The following is an 8,629-nucleotide window of genomic DNA, read 5'->3' on the forward strand; positions in this document are numbered from 1 at the left end:
CTTTCTTTTTGTGACCTCATCAACTCCTATCAGTTTATTATTTTTGTGGAGATGATTCACAAATCAGCATAGCCAGCCCTAGTATGTCTCCTGAGCTTTGGCCTCTTATCACCAAATGTCCTTAGGACATTTCAGACAGGATGGTAAGGAAACATGCAAAACATGACATGTGCAAAACAGAACTCATTATTTATCTCCAGAAACATTTCTTGGAACCAAAACTTTCTATTTCTGTCAGTTACACCACCATTCTTTGACTCCTCCAGGTTTATAAATTCATTCTTCAGTTTCTTTATCCATGTATCCATTTGGTTGTCAAATTTTGCCATTTGTAATAACTCCCACATGTGGACTTTTCTCTTTCCTCAGAGAGCCATCACTTATAGTTCAGGCCCCAATCAGATCTCAAACTCATGCAATTGCCTTCTAATTGCACGCCCTGCCCATAAGTCTCTGCCCACTCTAATTCTTCTTCACACAGCTGCCAAAGTGATTTTTCCTAAGTGTAGATCCAACTATATTCCTTTGGGCAGAGTACCCATATGTGTGTGATTCCATATGTAGAGGGAGGGAGGGAGAAAAGAAACAAGGAAGGAAGGAAGAAAGGAAGGAAGGAGCATTGCCCAAATGGAACTGAACAGTTAGGTCCCCAGAGGGTAGCTACTACTACTCATAGATTGTTGTCTACCCTTCATTCTCAAAGAGGACAAGTGACATTAAGAAGTCTTGGAAGGATGTCTTGACTTGCAAGTAAATTGGATTTAAGTGATGCAGGGCTGTGCAGAGTCACCAGCCTCATTCTCTCCTCCAGAGCCATCTGGGTCCAGTGGTAAAACATAGATCAGGACAACTGGAGATGGCCATGAATGCAGTGGGAGGCCCTGGCCTTTTTAAGCTGCGTCCTTTCCCAGGTCTCAGTTTGTCTGAGGCAACATCCATTCAGCGATTGTCTAGGTAAGAAATGAGGCAAAAAATCCCAAAGGAATATAAATTTCTTGAAATAGACCTCTGGAAAATCAGGTTTTGATAAAGCCCATTAGAATTCAAAATGGAGTTACCTGACCATGGTTTAAACTCAAACCACTCTGGCTCTCACTGTTTGTCCAAAAAGAAGTCCCAAGGGGCAGAGCCAAGCAGGAACTTGCTTGAGCTCTCCCCCAATCCCTCCAAACAACTGTAAAAAATGACTCTAAACAAATTGTAGAGCTACAGAACCCATGAAATGACAGAGTGAAACAAGGCCAGGGACTTGTTTTAAGATGACCTGAATGGTCACTGGAAGGGGTCTGTTGCACCATGTCGGGAGTGGAGTGCAGCCCAGCTTGGAATGCAGCAGGATAAATCAGGCCACAGCAGAGCAGGCCTCAAGGAACTGAGTCACTGAGCTGCGGCAGTTTCCAGACTTCTCAACCCACAAATGCCAAAGACAACTAAGTAGGTCAGTGGCAAAAATGTTGTATCTGGGTAAGGGAAGGGCATGGTCAGGCCCCAGCCCAGGGGCAGTGGAGGTGGATGCAGCATTGGAAGCAGCAGGAGTGGTACCTGCTTCTGGAGCTCCAGGTCCACAGATGTTGGGGGGAGTCAAGGGGCTGATCAGAACAGGAGTTTAAGGATCTCTTTGCTGGCACTGAGGCAGGATTCTCTTGCTTTGCCCTGCTTGGATATGGGTCACAGTCCTGGTTGGGGATCCTTGGGTAAGGAGGAGCACTGGTGTGGCAGAGCTTGTGGTGGTTATGGAGACGGAGTCCTCCTGGTGGTTACATGGCAGAAAGTAGTGCTTGCACTCACAGACAAGAGCAAAGGCCAGAAGAGGTGTATCATACCAACTCAGAATAGAAGTAGCTCTGAAAACAGTAGCACAAACTTGGGACAGAGCACTCTCAACTCTGAAAGCAGTTATACCCTTACAAAGAGTTCAAAAGTCAAGTAATTGGCTGAGAAAATGAGCAGACAGCATAAAAGGACTCAGACTATATAATCTTGATAAAAACATACAGCCAGAAGAAGTCAATGAAGTCAAAGATCCTACATCAAAACCCTCCAAGAAAAATATGAATTGGTCTCAGGTCACAGAAAAGCTCAAAAAACATTTGGAAAATAGAGTAAGAGAAGTAGAGGAAAATTTTGGAAGAGAATGAGAGTGATGCAACAAAATCAGAAAAAAAACAAGGTAACAGCTTGTTAAAAGATACCCAAAAGACACTGAAGAAAATAATACCTTAAAAAAAGACTAATCAAAATGGCAAAAGAAGTCCAAAAAGTCAATGAGGAGAAGAAAGCCTTAAAAAACAGAATTAGCAAAATGGAAAATGAGTTCCAAAAGATCATTGAAGAAAATAATGCCTTAAAAATTAGAGTGGTGCAAGTGGAAGCTAGTGACTTTATGAGAAATCAAGAAATTATAAAACAGAACCAAAAGAATGAAAAAAAGGAAGACAATATGAAAAATCTCATTGGAAAAACCACTGACCTGGAGAATAGGTCCAAGAGAGATATTTTTAAAATTATTGGACAAACTGAAAGCCATGATAAATAAAGAGCCTAGACATCATCTTTCAAGAAATTATCAAGAAAAACTGCTCTGATATTCTAGAACCAGAGGGTAAAATGGAAATCAAAAGGATCCACCAATTGCCTCTTGCAAAAGATAATAAAAAGAAAACTCCTAGGAATATTGTAGCCAAATTCCAGAGTTCTCTGATGAAGGAGAAAATATTGCAAGCAGCCAGAAAGAAACAATTCAACTATTACAGAAACATAACCAGCATGATACAAGATCTAGCAGCTTCTACATTAAGGGATTGAAGGGCTTGGAATATGATATTCCAGTGGTCACAGGAGCTAGCATTAAAACCAAGAATCACCTACCCAGCAAAACTGAGTAAAATACCCCAGGGTAAAATATGGATTTTCAATGAGATAGAGGACTTTCAAACATTCTTGAGGAAAAGACCACAGCTGAATAGAAAATTTGACTTTCAAATTCAAGAATCAAGAGAAGCATGAAAAGGTAAATCAGAAAGAGAAATCATAAGGGACTTACTAAAGTTTAACTGTTTACATTCCTACATGGAAAGATGATATTTATAACTCATGAGACCTTTCTCTGTATTAGGGTAGTTGAAGGTAATAAACATATATAGACAGAGAGCACAGGGTGAGTTGAATGTGAAGGAATGATATCTAAAAAAATAAAATTAAAGCGGGAGAGAGGAATATATTAGGAGAAGAAGAAAGGGAGAGATGGAGTGGGGTAAATTATCTCACATAAAAGTGGCAAGAAAAAGCTGTTATAATGGAAGGGAAGAAGGGGTGGGTAAAAGGGAATGAGTGAACCTTGCTCTCATCAGATTTGCCTTAAGGAGGGAATAACATACACACTCAATGTGGTATCTTACCCTACAGGAAAGTAGGGGAGAAGGGGAGAAGGGGAGGGGATGATAGAAGGGAAGGGCAGATTGAGGAAGGGGGTAGTCAAAAGCAAACACTTTTGAAAAGGGACAGGGCCAAAAGAGAAAACTGAATAAAGGGGGATGGGATAGGATCCCATAGGAAGCCAGTCTTTCACAACATGACTATTACGGAAGCATTTTACATAATGATACATGCATAACCTATATTGAAGTGTTTGTCTTCTCAAGGAGGGTGGGTGAGGAGGGAAGAAGGGAGACAATTTGGAACTCACTGTGCTAAAAATAAGTGTTAAAAAATGTTTTCAAATGCAACTGGGAAATAAGATATACAGGCAATGGAGTATAGAAATCTATCTGGCCATTGTTCTGGCCAGAAACCCATGGATCTTCCCCAAAATCTTTGATTTTTTTTTTTTTGAGTAGGTAAAAGAGGCCATTTTTTTGCCTCATTTCTTATCCAACCTTATCTATCTAACTTTAATCACTGAATGGGTGTTGCCTCAGACAAACTAAGACCTGGGAAAGACCTTAACATTAAAAGGCAAAATCTCCCACCGCATCCAGAACCATCCCCAGTCCTTCTGATCTATGTCTCTGGAGGCAAGAGTGAGACTGGTTACATTGAACAGCCCTGCCTCACTTAAATCCAATTCACTCTCAAGTCAAGACTTCGCCTTCCTGATTTCATTGGTACTCTTTGAGAAGGAGGGACAAACAGCAACAAACAAATAATATCTAACCATATATCTCTCCTACTTAATAAACTATTGTACTACTTATTGACTCTAGGATGAAATATAAACTCTGTTTGGTATTCTTCTTCTTCTTCTTCTCTTCCTCCTCCTCCTTCCTCTCTCTCTCTCTCTCTCTCTCTCTCTCTCTCTCTCTCTCTCTCTCTCTCTCTCTCTCTCCTCCTCCTCCACCACCACCACCCACCATAGATAGAAAGAAAAATAGAAAGATATCATCCCTTTTCCATACACCTATAGTCCAAGCAAACCAGTCCTTTCTCTGTTCTTATAGAAGGTAACCCACTCCCTGTCTCCCTGCTTTTGCACGAACTGTCTCTTATGCTACAATTTCTTTACCTTATTAGAATCTCTCTGTTCCCCAAATATGCAGTTCAAGCACTCTTTTATCCAGCAATTCAATTCTAACTACAAAAGCATGAATGCCCTTCTTGTACTGTACCTTATACTTTATATTTATTCTGTATGTATTTATATATTTTATTTCTTCTTCATTGGATGTAAGCTCTGTGAGAGCAAGGGTGGGTTCAGTTTTTTGTCTTTATATCTTCACTGAAAATTTAAGCACATACAATATAGTATATATTTTAAAATGTTAATTGATTTGCTAAAAAAATTAAATACATTGATTTGTTCATTCACATTTTAAATTATTCACATGGTTTTTATAGGCATAGGGCCTACTATGTCTTTGGGATAATATGGACCTGACTTTAGACAAAGAACACATAAAATAAATGTCCTGGATGCTTATTTTTATTCTATTTATATCTATTTTTAGATTAAGTTCTTGAATGACAAATTGGGATATTTTAACTTCTTATCAAGCTGCCACTCTTTTTTCATTCTATTAAATCAATCTATTCAGATTTAAGGTTATGAGAATTAGGTTTATATTTTGTCATTTTTTTCTTTTTTTCAAATAATTTCTTCTTTTCCTCTTTAAAGACACTATCTTCAGTTATTTTAGCACAATTTGCTTTAAGGCAACTTTATCCCACTGGCTCTTTCCCTCATCCTTAAGCTCCTTTCTCCTGTTTTTATTACTCCTTTCCCTAGGTTTAGAGCATTGTTCAGCATGCAACTTCTTTTATTTCTTTTTTTTTACTCTTATATAGTTTAATTCCTTCTACTTTTTCTTCCTCTCAGGTAAGTAGTCAAGTAATGTCTCCCTTCCTTTCTTCCTCTTCACCTTGTTGTGCTTGACATTTTAATTTTTATTTTCTTCAATTTTTGTGAAAACAATTTATTTTCCTTATTTTCTTTATTATTTCTTTTTCCCTTTCTATTATATACATATGTATATATTATATACATGTATATATGTATGTGTGCCTGTGTGTATCCATAAACACCATTCTCTTTTCATGATTTTTTTTGTTTTTCTGAGATTTTTTTTTCTTTTTACCCATGCTTTCCTCTTTTGCTGTCTTTTCTTACTTGTCTTGCATTGTTGTTGCCTGATGTGTTTACAGAGCAAATGATCTGCTCAGATTTTTTTATATGTATGAATATTTCAAATATCTCTTTTTATTGAATTTCTACATTTTTCCCCATTTCTTAGGCTTAGGTTTCCAAAATACTTCCACTTTGGTTTATAATCAGCATTTTTGCCCTTTGGAGCGCATAATTCATTCCCTCTTGCAGTTTCTGTGAATACAGAATCGTCTTATTTGAATTTTTTTTTCAAAATGATACATACTTTTATTCAACATCATGGTTTTTTCAAACAATGATATGAATTTTTATTTTTTGTCCAATCATGGCCACATAGACAAAGAAAACAGGAGGATACTTCAAGGAGCTGTGATTTTATGGGTACTGAGCTCTCACGGCAGCTAGGCTTAACTTAGCAAGATGAGTCTTAGACAGCTGCCTGAGCCTCAGAGAGGTCAAGTGATTTGCTCATAGCCACACAGCTAATAAATGTAAGAACTGGGGAACAGGGCAACCAGAATATATGCCATCTTGGAGTGGGGGGGAGGGTAGAAATGGGGAGAAAATTTGTAATTCAAACTGTTGTGAAAATCAATGCTGAAAACCAAATATGTTAAATAAATAAATTTAAATTAATAAATGTAAGAGATGAATCTGGAACCAAGATCTTTCTGTCTCCAAATCAGAGACCCTCTTCTTTGAGACTGCCTCTACTAGGATAACAAAATGGTAAAAAAAAAAAAATCTTTTGAAGGATGACATATATTGCTTGGTGTCATCTCTTTATTGCAAAAAGGTGACAAGTATACAGAACTTATGGAGTACGTGGGCGCCATAATGATGGATATCTTCCTTGCTGAAAATGAACCAGTCTCTAACATTTATGACAGATAATTTCTAAGAACTTTACATTGTTTGTGTCAACAAGACTATAATGTGCTATTCTTAACAGTAAAGGAGGGACTTGGCATTCTTGGGTCACTAACACTGACAAGAAACACAGTATGTCTTGGGAATTGTAAACTGTGAAGGGCCTTCTCTTCAATTCATTTATGGGAATTGACAAGACAAAAAAAAATCCATGAGGCTTTTTCCATCTCTGCCAGAGAAATGAAAATTGATCATTAAAATGAGGGAGGTACCAAGCAAAAAATGGAAGGACAAAATCCTTAAATGTAATAAAGGAAGTAGCCCTTTCCAGATTCAGAGGTAATTGCTCAACTATGTGTTTCCTAAGCCCAAGAAACACAAATATCAGTGAAACATTTTTAAATCTATCTTTAAAATCTATTGTATGCAAAACAAGATAAAAAAATCTGTCCTGTTTTCTGGCCTGGTCACTAACCTTCATCACCATGGCCATCCTACAGGGGTTTAACCACGGTAATTCATAATGTGACCCCAAACCAAAATAACAGGATAAAATTTTCAGGATTTGCACTCTTTACTAAAGCTTTGTGGAAATCTGGTTTATGCTACTCAAAGTCAACCAAATTCTCTTTCAAAACTAGACCACATGTAATTCAGAAGATCATCATTTGGAACCTCAGAAGGGGAGAGGGCATGCTGATAAAAAATATGATGAGATTAAACATGAAATGAATGGCCTACTCACACTAAGAATTCGATTTCCTTACGGTCAAAAAAAACAATAAACCACCAAGTTCTAATTCAGCTCTACAACTTGATGCAATAGGTGGTTGTTCATCATTGAATTTTTACTTATTCTGCCCATTCCCTAAATATTGGCCCCTTTCTAGACAGAACCCACCTAAAGGAAATGAGGAAAAGCAGCCCAGACCTTGGCAAATGTGCTGGATTTGAACTCAGAGCATCTAGATTTCAATCCCCTCTCTATCATCTTGTCTGGCCTTCTTCAGTTCAGCTGACTTCCCTGGCCTTCTCTTGTCTCAGCTGTAAGGAAGGGGTTGGACAAGATAGCCTCAAAGGTCCCCTTCAGTTCCACATGTAGGATCTTCTGATTTCAAGGCCTTTGTAGTTTCTTCAGCAGCCTCTCAGTCCACTAGTCTGAACTCTGATGAACTCCAATTCCAATCAATGACTACAAAGTAAACTGGTTGCAATGTGTCCATAACCAGTATTGGGCAGTATCTACTGCCCAATTACTTTCCCTTTGGAGCTGAAGTTTCATTGTCTTTAGGAATAAACTTCAGTGTGTTACTGAATATTCAGAAGCAGGACTCGCCCTTCTTTGGTCCATCATTGAGAAACTCATGACCCAGGCCGTTGCCACACTTGCCACAGGACACCTTTAAGGCTTGTGGCTGACCAAACTCTGGACACTTCGACACACTGTCAGCATGTACTGTCTCAGTGAAGGCTGGCCACGGAGAGGAATGTTGATACTTCGAGCGACTGGAAAAGAGCTCATAGCCACACTTGGCACAGATGTAGATACCTGGTTCAAAGTGGTTCTGGAAAATCTCTCCGCCAAAAGAGCAGAAAGACATGGCGGCAACCACCTGCACAGACTCGGGCTCCCAAAGCGCACTCATCTTTTTTGAATTTTTATTCCTTTATATCTGAAATTATTTCTTATTAAATTTAACTACTATGAGTTTGCAGATTAGATTTTCTGTTGTGTGTTTTGTTTACTGTAGTTTTGTTTATTTTTGTTAGTACTTTTTTAATGGGGCCTGTGGAACATTTCCATATTTACTAGCATGGAGGTGCTCTGGGAAGTTTCCTACTATTTGGTGGGTATAGCCTCCTTTGATTAGATGTATCACTATGTCTTCTAGTTTCCATTCATATGTTCTGAAAAGTTTCTTTTTGTTATTTCTTGCATTGTGATGTTCAGGTGTCTTGTTTTTGTTTTTTATTTATATTATTTTGGAAACCTTTTAATCCTTAACAATCCAACATAACCTTTGAAATTAATGTAGCTTGCATGGAGATCACCTGTTCTTCTAGTTTTATTTCTTTTTGATACCCTTCTTCCAGCGAATTCTTTACCTCCATTCCCAATCAGTTGTACTTTCTTTTATTTTTGTTTGTTTTTGTTTTGAT

General features: G+C 38.1%; 1 pseudogene; it reads right to left on the reverse strand.

The window, feature by feature from the left end:
• Window positions 1-7,662: 7,662 nt before the first annotated feature.
• Window positions 7,663-8,101, reverse strand: LOC118848328 (annotated as a pseudogene).
• Between the last annotated feature and the right edge of the window lie 528 nt (window positions 8,102-8,629).

This window comes from Trichosurus vulpecula, chromosome 4 (genome assembly GCF_011100635.1).
Source record: "Trichosurus vulpecula isolate mTriVul1 chromosome 4, mTriVul1.pri, whole genome shotgun sequence".
Classification (NCBI taxonomy): domain Eukaryota; kingdom Metazoa; phylum Chordata; class Mammalia; order Diprotodontia; family Phalangeridae; genus Trichosurus; species Trichosurus vulpecula.